The following is a 12630-nucleotide window of genomic DNA, read 5'->3' on the forward strand; positions in this document are numbered from 1 at the left end:
GCTTTTGTATGCACATTGGATCACTATTCCTTATGCTCAAGGCTGTGCATGTCAGGACACCTGAGATGGTTGCAGAGTACAAAGGTGCCACCACAGAGTTTCTAGCTTATAACATGGCACAGAGGATCATGCATAGCACACCATAGGCACCCACTCAGCCTCACCTGTCATCCTAGATGTACCAGAGTCCACAGCTTAGCAGGATGAGATTATCAGAGGCATAGCCGCTACTAAGGAGGAGCAGCTTAAGGCTTAGGAGGAGAGGACTGAGTCTAGCGATAGTTCGGATGATGACTACCAGGCCTATCCCTCAGATGCCTCCATGCAGACACAATGTAGAGGTCGACAGTTCCATCTCAGCTCCACCTACACCGCAGACAGACTTCGCTTTGATTACTATTCTTGAGCAGGATGCAGCAGGATCAGGCACGACAGGCTCAGGAGACTACTGCAAACTTTACACAGTTTCAGGCTCATTAGGATGAGTTCCAACTGATAGCAGCAGATCCTCTAGTAGCAGCAGCAGTAGATGCATCAGCATCAGTTACTCATGCAGCAGTAGCTTATGGGATTTATGCAGCATGTAGTAACAAGCACTTGGGGCTCCATAGCCATAGCCTTCACCCTAGCTTGCTCAGTCCTACCACCACTTCGACGACTCTAGCAATATAGCCCAGTGGGCTTCAGAGTTAGGGACAAGCCTCCAACTCCGTTTGCCTCTCCCATAGTACAGGTGTCCCAATGGTTATCCTCGCTAGTGGTAGCCCTGCAGTTCACACCATATCATATAGGCTTCTCACCGGATCAGTCATCCTCGCTATTTGTGCCTGACACGTCAGTCTCCAAGAGTCTTGGAGCATCCTTCAGTGAGTTGACAGGCATGCCTACACCAGCCACATATGCATACCGCTGGTCTTTCTACAGCAGCTCCTGTCATCAGTGACTACTCAGAGGCTCCCTTCTTCTGTCGCATCTTCAGATCCTACGACTAGATATACCAGCAGCATCATAGGCCGCACCTGCCCTAGCTTAGACCTAGACCACTTTAGAGATGCTTCTAGCCACAGAGGGTCAGTCAGTACAGAGCTCAGGGTCAGATGATGATGGCACCTAGTTTCATCTTGCTCCTCGTACCTCAGCACCCGGCTCGTCCACTGTAGCCCTGCCAACCGACCCTTAGGTTTTGGTGTTTAACGCCAAAGGGGGAGAGGGTTCGAGTATGTAGACTAAGGGGGAGCGACATTTAGGGGGAGCTAGTTATCTATTATTATTAGCTTATTATCTATTACATTTGGAGTTTCTATGTGTGTGATACATTATGCATCCATGTTTACTATTATATCTATGTGATAGTGATATCTACGTGATTGTGATATATGACATGTGTGCTCTCTACCTTGAATTCCTTTATATGTCATATCACTTGTGCAGTGCTCATTTGCTTTGCTTTCGCATTTATACTCCTGATGCAAACGAGCTTTACTACTTGTACTCATGCTTACTTCATATCTTTTGAGTACATCGTATTTGCTTGGGTCATATAAGCTTGCCTAACTCTTTTGTTCTTATTGACAAAAGCATATATGATCCAAGCATAACAAAAACCTCACTCTTTCACATACTCGAGGTGGTATTGTCATCAATCACCAAAAAGGGGGAGATTGAAAGCATCTAGGCCATTTTGTTGGGTTTCGGTGATTAATGATAATACAAGATTACTATGACTAACGTGTGTTTTATAGAGGCAATTAAGTTAGGTCATGGTAATGGAGATCAATTAGGGCAATCAAGGTGGTCATGCCCCTACAATGGAAATCATTTCGATTTTCAAAGGATGAACGACAAGGTTAAGGATGACTAGTTCTAAGTGTCGATTGGAGTTAGAGTGACACTTAGAGTAGTTTAGGACTTTGTTTTTCCTTTGGCCATACTATTAAGGGGGGTATGGATGGGTAGCTTGACCTAGATGAGTCTAGTGAGTTAGGTATGGTGCACACTTGTTAAAACTAGCACTAGGTAGCTCCATAATAGCCCTATGATCCTATGGATCAAACTTCATTCACATATGTTTGAGAGTTGGAAGTGAATGGAGGGTCAAATACTGACCGGACACTGGCCATAGGGTCCGGTCAGTGTATTTGATCAAGGAGATTGTGTTCGGTGTGATCGGATGCTGGAGTGGTCAAGTGACTGGACGCTGAGAGGCAGCGTCCGGTCAACTCTAGTAAGGTTCCAGAGAAGGAAATTTGCGACTGGACACGTCCAGTCAATACTAACCAGACCCTGAGGATCCAGCATCCGGTCAAGTATAGTAAGCATCCAGTGAGGGTTTAATGTGACCGGACGTGTTCGGTCAGTGGTGATCAGACCCTGCCAGCATCCGGTCAACACTTAAACACTGGTGTGCAGGTTGAACTGACTGGAGCGTCTAGTCAACATGACCGGAGCGTCCGGTCACCCCGTAGAGGCACATAATGGTTCGTTTTTCAGGCTGCCTTATAAATAGAAGCTCCACTCATGTGTGGAGTTACTTTTGCTCATTCCAACAGCTGAGAAACACGTTTGTGAGTGCCAAGAAGAGCAAGGTCCTAGTGAGGTGATTGAGATTCGTGAATCTAAGAGAGTAGCCTCATTAGTGAATCAAGAGTAGCAAAGTGTGCATCCACCGTTCTCATTAGGCTTCGAGTGGTCAAGTAAGAGTTCATGCTTGTTACTCTTGGTGATTGCCATCACCTAGATGGCTTGGTGGTGATTGGGAGCTTGGTGATCACCCGATGGAGCTTGTGGGTGACCCAACTCAAGTTGTGAGCGGTTTTAGGTGATTCGTCGCGATGGAGTGTCGAAGAATCAACCCATAGAGAGCACTTGATCCTTGCATGGATCAAGGGGGAGCTACACCCTTGCGCGGGTGCTCCAACGAGGACTAATGGGGAGTGGCAACTCTCCGATACCTCGGCAAAACATCGCCGTGTTTCTCTCTCTCTCTATTTACTTTGAGCATTTACTTTGAGCAATTCAATACTTGTCTTTACATTCATAGAATTACCATGCTAGAGTAAGTTTGGAACATAGGTTACAAGTCCTTTTGTGCGTTAGATTAATAGAAACACTTTTCTAGGCACAAGGGGTTAATTGGGCTAACCGTAGGATTTAATTATTGCAAGAAAATTTAGAATTAGCCCAATTCACCCCCCTCTTGGGCATCTTGATCCTTTCATACATGACAAGTTTATACAGTAGAGACTAACATTATAGGTTTTGAGAGGTGGATAGCTCCCCCGTATGTAGACAAGGTCTCTGTTAATGAGGAATAATAGAGGCGATGAGCATGACTATAACACCCTTGGTGTTACACTATAAATTGTTTACTAAAACATAGCATGAGCATCATATTTATGTGTTAATGTATGTAATATAGGGTGTAACTCAATTTACGTAACTTAAAATGACCAATGGAAATGCATAACAAAAGGTTGTTCGTGACGTATGAAATTATCAAGTACGGATGTTCGCAAATTTTTATTGAATGAAAACACTACAGAACGTATATACGTAACTTTAATAAAGTTAGAAGTGCGAACCTTGTAGATGGCGATAAAATACCTGCGGTCGAATAATGAATTCACTAGCTAACTGGTCTAATAGGTTGGAAATTGAATTTAACGTGAATTCGATCATGACTTAGTCGATTTCTTAAGTCTGAAAAATGGTTTGACAAAGCTAGGTTTGGTAATTTTTGTAGAAGAATTGGGTTAAGGAGTGATGTGGTTTTAGGGCTTGTTTTAGTAGCCTAACATGCCATCTCGAGTACAGAATATGTGGTTTGGCATTTGAATCAACGAATTAGATTTTTGGGACGCTTTAAAAAGCATGCATGGCACGTTTTGGGTCGAATTCCTTGCATTGACGCAGTCACCGTGCTCCTGTGCCATCATCGACTGCGCGTACGCATGTCTAGCCGTGCCTAGCTAGTCACGGTGGCCGACTGCCTGGGCATGCAGTTGCTCCTCCCCATTGCCGTGATGTGCGCTGCCGCTGACGTCGCTGCTAGTGCCCTTAGGGCCACCCGTGTCGCTCCGTTGCCGGCTATGCTCCGCCAGACGTCGTCGCCGTTCCACTCGGGTGTAGGGGCATCCTAGGGCCGTAGCCATCACCGCTAGCATGTGCACGTTGCCTCTGTGTCGTGTCGTCACATCGTGTGCACCCACGTCGCGTTGTCACTGCCGCTGCTACGCGTGCCTGTTGCACCAGCACATGGTCGTGTCGCCGTCGGCTTGCCAATAAAGGCTTTGCGGCCGCATGAGCCGTGCCAACCCCATACACGCATGTGTAGCCTCCTCTGTGTGCCCTTGTCCTCTTCTATTGAGTGGCAAGTGCCACGCTGCGCTCCCCATCCACCTCCACCTTTAATGGCGTCGCGCCGGTGTCATCGAGCCACGCCTGAGCCAGCTCATAGCGCTCGATCCAATCCAAGTAATTGCGCATGCTAGAAGCTTGAAGGGGAGCCTAGCTATGTGCCAAGCCTACCCACCGCTATAGCCGTACCATGCCAAGTCTCAATTTGAAGCTTCCCCATCGTCGGCCACCTTTAGACCGAACGACGACGCCTATCCAATTCGTCTCGCACCGTCCACCTTCATCCAATTTCATGGTACTGTGTCTTTTCCTTGATCTCCTCCACCCCTGTGCGCACCCCACTTGCACTGCTACTGCCTTTCTCGACACCGCTGACATGGTCACGCCACCATAGTCCATCGTGGAGCTTGCTGTGTGCGCATGGCCAGATGCACCCAGCCTATCACCAGTCAAGCCACCGCCCTAGGTAGCTTCAGGATGAGTTGCTGATGCCCATCCTTTGGTTCATTCACTTTGTTTGTTTCTTAGCTCACGGGAACATGGCCACCGTCCGCCGCATGGTGTCCACCGTCATGGAGGGAGCTCTTGACCGCATCTTCGTTCATCGCTTCACCACCCACCGCTTCGCATTTGCATCTAGGTGAGCATCAACTCATTATCGGGGGCGGGGAGGGGCTAGGGTGGCCTGCGTGAGCGCCCAGTGCCGTCATCGCCGCGCCGGTGCACGCGTGGGTGCCTGGGGACCTGGCCTGTTGTGAAGATAGATTGTTTTGAGGGCTAGATTGCTTAAGTCCAGACTATAGGAATAGTGTTGTGAACTGTTGATTGATTCGGTACTTGCAAGCGGGCCTCCTGTTGTGAGTCGTTGCCGCTGCGGTTGGGCCACGCCTACGCTTGGCCGCGTCGGTGGGTCACGTGCGCGCGCGTTGCGCGTGCGTGGGCCACGCGTGGGAGGGATTTGGTTTTCCTTTTTCTAGAGAATTAGTAAATGTTTTTCCAATTTAGTTTTGAGCTGATCTTTGGAAAATTATAGTAAATGTTGTAGGTGTCCAAAAATAGCGAAATAAAATTTGATAGGCTCACAAAAATGTAATCTATCTGCTAGTGTAGTTAGTTTACAGTTATCTATGATAGTGATAAATTCATTAATTCATTTAGGAAGGCTTAGCATTATTTAGATTATTAATTGTAGGAATTTTTGTGGCAATTGGTAATAGCTTTGACCACGAAATTTTTACATTAGGTTCATTAGATTATTATGTGCTCGCTGTAATTTTTGTAGCCTTAGAATATGTTGATAAATATGGTAGCTAGTACTCCTTATTTTATTATATATGTAGTAAATCGGTATTAAGAGTGAGAATGCCTTTAGTTGTTAAGTTAATACATGAAATGTTTCATACCTGTTTAGTGGAAATGATAGGCAACTTAGCATCTTAGTCAGTAGAGCTAGTTTAGTAGTTTGATAGATATATTCTTATTTAAGAATTGCTGTTATCGTATTATTAAGTGTTGCATCATCATTTCATGCATGTAGATAATGAGTTGATAGAGTTCATGCCTACGGGCAAGTAGGAGTATGAGGAGATCATTGAGGAGTATGAGGAGGAGATTCTCATACAGGAGGGAGCCTCGGAGCCATCAGTTGCTGACTTTGTTGACACCCCACCTGCCTAAGGCAAGCTCCGATGCATAATCCTTATTTTGAATGATCACTGAATATATATATGATGTGCATTTATGTTACAGTCATTTTATGAAAACTACATGCATAGATATACCTACCTATGAGTCCTACTAGCATAGGGTGAGTAGTTGCTATGCTCAGGATTTTGGTAGCGTGAGTAACCTATCGTTACTCACAATAGGCGATTATTATTATCACTCATGATAAAAATGGTGAAAGGAAAATAGAGACCGGACAGGGATATGATTTGGGTATTGGTGGGTGTAAGAGGTTGTGTCCTGTGGCCAACAGGGCATAGCTTGGTTACACTATTTTTCTATCTGTGTTGGTTAAGGACCGACCATTACATTGGATTCTAGACAAGTCATAGACTTATTATCCTAAACACATATACTTATGTATGGGCGTAGGGAAGGCTCGTTGCTATCTTATTGTGGGTTCCGACTCTTTTTGGACCGACTGATTGGGGGCAAGAATGGTGGAGGTCTAAGCACCGCACTGAGTCCAGGACTTAAGAGCGGGGGCTTGGAGTCCAAGTTTGGATGGGGACATGGACCCCATGACAGGAGAGTGGTGGGTTGGTCCTGCTTGTGCCTAGGGTACAAGCGGGGTGTGTGTTTTGGGGTACCTAGCTGGGCACATTAATTCATGAATCACCAACGATCTGGTATGACTTGTCTACAGTCTAGCACCGTAGTAAGAACTAAAAGATGAAAGGTGATGAAATGAAACTGTTTGCTCAACTCCTGCTTGAAAGTAGAACAGGTGCTTACATAGAATGGCTAGATAATGAAATAATCATGACTGCTAATAATAAACATACATAAGGATGCACTATTAGCATTGCTTTCTATAAAAAGGAACTCAGCAAACCATAAAGCTTATCATATCCCTTAGAGTCAGAAAATTATTCCCACTAGTCGGATAAGTCTTGCGAGTATATTGTGTACTCAGGGTTTATTTACCCCTATTGCAGGTGCAGCTTATGGAGTAGCCATTGTGTGAAGGATTCTTCTGGTGGGCACAGACGGATCCTTGTATATTATCGATAGATGTTTCTTTTTATTCCGCTATTTAATTTCCGCACTCTGAATTGGTCCTATAATAATGTATTTCTAAGAACTCTGGATGTATGAAATGGACTAAGTAATAGTAAACTCATTCTCATTATTAGATCCTGAGGGAAAAATATGGATCATTCGGGCTCTCCCTTGGGTGTGCTCGACGGAATCCGCCCAATATAGCTCACTCTCGGGGTGCTTAGTGTCTAGTAGAAGACAAGCACCTCTGTAAGTACGTTATTTTGGGCGGTTCTACCACAATGACCTGCCTTTGTAAATCCAATTAAAATAAAAAAATTATCCTATCGGGCTAGGTGTTGTTGGTCATCATGGATGCCCTATTGCCAAGTCTGCCATTACTGTTTTGCAACACATGTGGCCACCGAGCCCACTACATACCTAGCACACCCTCCATTAGCTACCTCACATATTTGCAGATAGGGAGGAAGATCAAAGGAGGTGGATCCAAATCCAATTTGATGAACTCACCTGCTACAACTCAAAGATTGAATTTATCACCCTCCAGATCTAAGCATCTCATGTGCATCCCTATGCTAGATCTACGACATACTCATCAAGGTAGGAGGTCGGCACTGAAGTAGGAGAACACTGTATGATACTGGTATAGGAGGGGGACAACAAGGCGGTGTATGAGGACAATGCATGATACAGTACACATAAATGCTAAGTTTAGATGATAATGGGTATTTGACATAAGGTCTGTCTAAAACTAACATGCCAATAATTATATTAGCTCGAATATGAGGGCGCGCTAATGATTGGGAGGTTCAAAACTTTCATTCAAGATAGATTTTGGCCATGGTAATGTAGTGTATACAACAAGGTGACCTACAAGCTTTGATAACTCATGGTATGGATTTGATAGGAAATTTGAGTTTGTTGTTAGTCATATATATATAAATAGAAGTTATGTTCACCCATCAACATATGCATATTTTGCTACTACAACTGTTGTATATGCCACCCGTGCTTCTATTATAATCAAACGTGGTAGAATCAAGCCATATGGTTCATATAAGCAACTAAATAATGAGCAATTGTAGTTTCGAAGTTACCTGATAATCCATACAGAAGGACTGTCGGTAAGCACAAAACTCAGTTGCAATGACACATGGAACGAGCTCTAAGCTTCTTCCTAGAGGGCGTCTGCTCCATGACCGGACCTTCTTACTCTACATATTTAGGCTTAGCACATGCTCACCTTTGGTCGTGACGTGTCCATCCACATAGCCAATGTCACTGAAGAACAAGGACACCATGTTTGGTTCCTTTAGGCTCAGGATAGGGCACATGGGCACCTACTGCTGCAAGCCTAGAATCGCAATGAACATCTCATCTGCCTAGAGGTCCGTGATAAGAAGCTCAGCATCACCATCTTTCCTCCACTCCCATAAGCCAGGTGCCTACAAGGTCCAAGAGGTCATGTTGATCTTGTCCTTTGGGTAGTCATGGTCATCATAGCCATCAATGGAGAGGAACTTGATGACTCCATTGATGCAGCCCATGGTGTTGTGCGCCACCGGTGACATACGTGGCGCTGGCAGGAATTCCCTCATGTTTGGCTCTGGCAGAGGCACCAACTGTAGCTGATCATCTGAGAGCACATTGAATGCCACCATTCCAAAGTAGAGGTCGACCCAACATGCCCAAGATTCCAATAATGTGAAAGATACATCTATCATGAAGTATTGGAGCACCTCGAAGGGGAGGTTCACCTTCTTCTATACCCACCGCTCTTGGTCAGTGGACGGTGACCACAACAACATAGAGTACTGCCTAGAAAGATGGGATTGTACCATCATGGCTAGGGTGAAATTGCTGCCTTGGCCCCGACGTACGATAGATGGAACAGTACCCAAATACCTCTCTAAATTGTTTAGAGTCAATCCGAGGGGCGACGACGAAAGGTGTCAGCGTCATTGTCATAGACCAGGTAGTGCCCAGATGAAGCATGGTAGAGGGAATCAGGGCTAGTGAAGAGGACAAGGAGGTTCTTGTCGACACACGCTACAGCGAGGCCCTCTAGCTGAGCCTTGATCTTGCTGGCTGTGGCCGACAGATGAAGTGATAAGGTGGAGATCCTAGGGGCTTTGGTGAATTCAGGGACGAGCTAGACCAAGCCCTCCCATACCTAGTCCACCACACCCATCAGCTCTTCCTCTTCGATTGTGTTGTCATCGCTGTAGAAGCCATTGGCTTCTTCCTCTTCCATCCCCCTCCTCAATTCGATCTCATCCCATGTTTTGATGGTGAATTCGCTCGTGCCCACGCCGTCGGTTGTTTTCTTGATAGTTCTGGCAACGAGGCACATAGAGCGGTCAAATAGTATCGAGATAGGATCCCTTGAGTAGGTTGACATGGTGTGGGTGCATGATGAGGCCAATCGATTTTATGCCTTTTTTAGATGCAATTGATTTTTATGCCTATGCATGAGGAGTTGCATGATCAAGACTCGGGATGAACAAGATACCTTTGGGTCGAAAGCGAGGTGCTACTAGCTGATGTGCCTTGGATCCAAAAGGCAAGGCAATGCTAAGACCAACGACCAACGATGATCGATTGATCTAGTTTGGAGTGACTTTCTCGGATCAAGTTGGTAGCTCACATGGGGACCGTGACATTTTCTTGTTTTGACACTTTTGTTTTTTAAAGGAGATTACTACAGCATGCGCGCACATGATTTGGGCTCCCAGTGTGCGCACCTCTCTAGCACAAGAGATTTGAGTCAAAAAAAACTCAGCAGCTATCTTCACCAACTCTAGTGCCCTCACCCCTGCCGCAGTGAGCTAAGGTTTCATCGGAGCTCCTGGCGAGCTATGGCCCTAGCTCACCCGCGACGCCACCTTCTTCCCCTCCCTCTCACTACCACCGCTGCCAACATGGCTAGAGCTCCCCTGCCCTGACCTGGCCCGACCACCCTTACCACTGCCAGCTCCCCTAAACCTGCCCATCAACTATCCCCACCACCTTGCCTACCTACCTCTCCCTGGTCGGCCATTCTATACCCCGCCGGAGTTGGAAAAGAAGGGAGAGAGAGCTTGTCAAAACCCTAAAAGCCAAATCCAACAGCAGGAAGAGGAGGAGGAGGAGGATGATGCCGATGATGAGGGGCTGACCTGGTGGTGGATCCGCCAGTGTTGCCGCTGGATCTGGCTGATCCGCCATCGCCATGGCTAGATCCACCATGGCCATGTGTAGGGGGAGGTGGTTGGACGAGCGGACGTGAGGAGGCCATCGGTGAGAGAGAGAGGGAGGGCGGAGAGGGGGAAAGGTTGAAGACAAGTCATGGGTGTGCATGTGTGGGTCATGGGTGTGCGGGCGACGTCCTCATAGCGTGCGCGCTTTCTTATTAGCATTTTCGTTTAAAAAAATAAAAACTTTACTTAAGAGTGACAATGACACTATTGAATGGTTTCATGAGTATTCACACGTGCTAAGGAGCCCTGATGCACTGCTGAGCATGGATGTCATAGCATGTCATGTGTGTTCTCCTGCGTCGTGCGTGCCACGTGGCCACTGGCCACCATGTGGTGTGGCCATCTTCGGCTACCACTGCTGCACACCATAGGCCTCCTGTGCTCGAGCGATGACTCTGCCAGCCAACCACATCCTATCTAGGCCTCTATGCTCATCATCGTCACCTCACATGCCCACTCGTTGTTGCTTCGGTGTTGTTGTGCTTTCCTTGGGTAAAGCAGTTAGCCCCAGCGAGCTCCGTCATGCTCACTGTGTCGTCTAGTCCCAGCGCCACCTATTGCCATAGACCATCCCACTACCACCATTGCCACACTAGTCATGCCCATGATAGCAGCATGCCATCCATCGCTAGCTCAACTCTTTGGCCAGTGGCCTCGGCCAAACCGCTGGGCTAAATATGGGCATAGCCGCATAGCCCGCCTCGTCACCCACGCAACACACAAGCAACACAATACCCCAATGAACTTCCTCATAGCAAGGCTAATAATATAGCCAGGTTCTTTGTAGCCTTCTCTTAGCCCTGCCTATATAGTAGTTAGCTTTTCACTATCAATACATAGCCCACTTATCTATCTCACAGAGTTTCTTGGTTCTTATGCCTAAGCCGGCTATAAGCTTATAGCCCGCTTCTCCTCTCTCTCCTCCACCTCATCATTTAGCTAGCTTACAGCATCTTAGTATACTTGCTCTCAGACACTGCCATGTAGCCACAATGCCCGACGCATCACGATTGAGCCACAATACTACCCATGCGCAACCTAGTGAGAGTAATATAATTAAATGATACACTATCTAGTCTTAACTACCACTAGCTCTATCCAAGTTAATGTATAATGAAATACAAGAGAGTGGTAGAGAGGTATATGATTGTGGCAAGTGACCAATGAGTGAATACCAATGAATACCAAAGAGACAATCAAGACACAATGATTTTTCCTCTGAGGTTTACTTGCTTGCGGGTAAGCTAGTCCCCGTTGTGGCGATTCACTCACTTGGAGGTTCATGCACTAATTGGCATCACACGCCAAACCCTTATTAGGGTACCGCACAACCAATACAAGATGAGGATCACACAAACCATGAGCAATTTACTAGAGTACCTTTTGACTATCCACCAGGAAAAGGTCAAGAACCCCTTACCATCACCACGATCAGAGCTGGAGACAATCACCAACCTCCGCTCGATGATCCTCATTGCTCCAAGCTGTCTAGGTGGCGGCAACCACCAAGAGTAACAAAGCCAAACCCTACAGTGAAACACGAATACCAAGTGCTTCTAGATGCAAACAGTCAAGCAATGCACTTGGATTCTTTCTCAATCTCACAAAGATGATGAATCTAAGATGGAGATGAGTGGGAGAGATTTGGCTAAGCTCACAAGATTGCTATGTCAACACAAATAGACAAGAAAGTGAGCTAGAGCCGACCAAACGATATTTATAGACACCCTAAATAATAGAGCCATTGGCTCAATTATTGCGCTGACCGTGGGACGATCGGATGTGCAGGTCGTGTGCACTAGACGCGTCCGATGTGGTGACCGGACGCGTTCAGTTGCTATGTCTAGTCGTAGCCTGACTGCCACATCTCTTTCAAATTGTTTAGCCATTGACGCCCAACGGCTATCTCTACGCATAGTAATACTACGTGATCGGACACGCTGTTAGAAAACGACCTAGACCCAGAAGACACAACATTAGGTCGAGTCTAGAGAGCTCCTAGAGCTGCTCTGGGTTGATCGAACACATCCACTCACATCGGACCAGATGCTCCCAGCGTCCGATGAATTATTGTGCTGAAAACCTGAGACTTGCTGGTTCACACCGAACGTGTTCGGTCTGGTCGCTCTCTACAATCCTACATCGAGCTATATCACTTTGACCTGACACTAAAAAGTAACTCATCAAGTGTCCGGTCACTTTCACTTAGTCGCTCACCTCAGGTCCAAATATCAGGACACGTCTGGTCTTGATTCTGGATGTGTCCGGTCACTTCTATCTGACTACCCTAAGACTAGATAAAATACCA

General features: G+C 46.4%; 1 pseudogene; it reads right to left on the reverse strand.

Moving 5' to 3' along the window:
• Positions 1–8147: 8147 nt before the first annotated feature.
• LOC136537366 (uncharacterized) lies at positions 8148–9484 on the reverse strand (annotated as a pseudogene).
• Positions 9485–12630: the final 3146 nt, after the last annotated feature.

This window comes from Miscanthus floridulus, chromosome 2, assembly GCF_019320115.1.
Source record: "Miscanthus floridulus cultivar M001 chromosome 2, ASM1932011v1, whole genome shotgun sequence".
Taxonomy (NCBI): Eukaryota; Viridiplantae; Streptophyta; class Magnoliopsida; order Poales; family Poaceae; genus Miscanthus; species Miscanthus floridulus.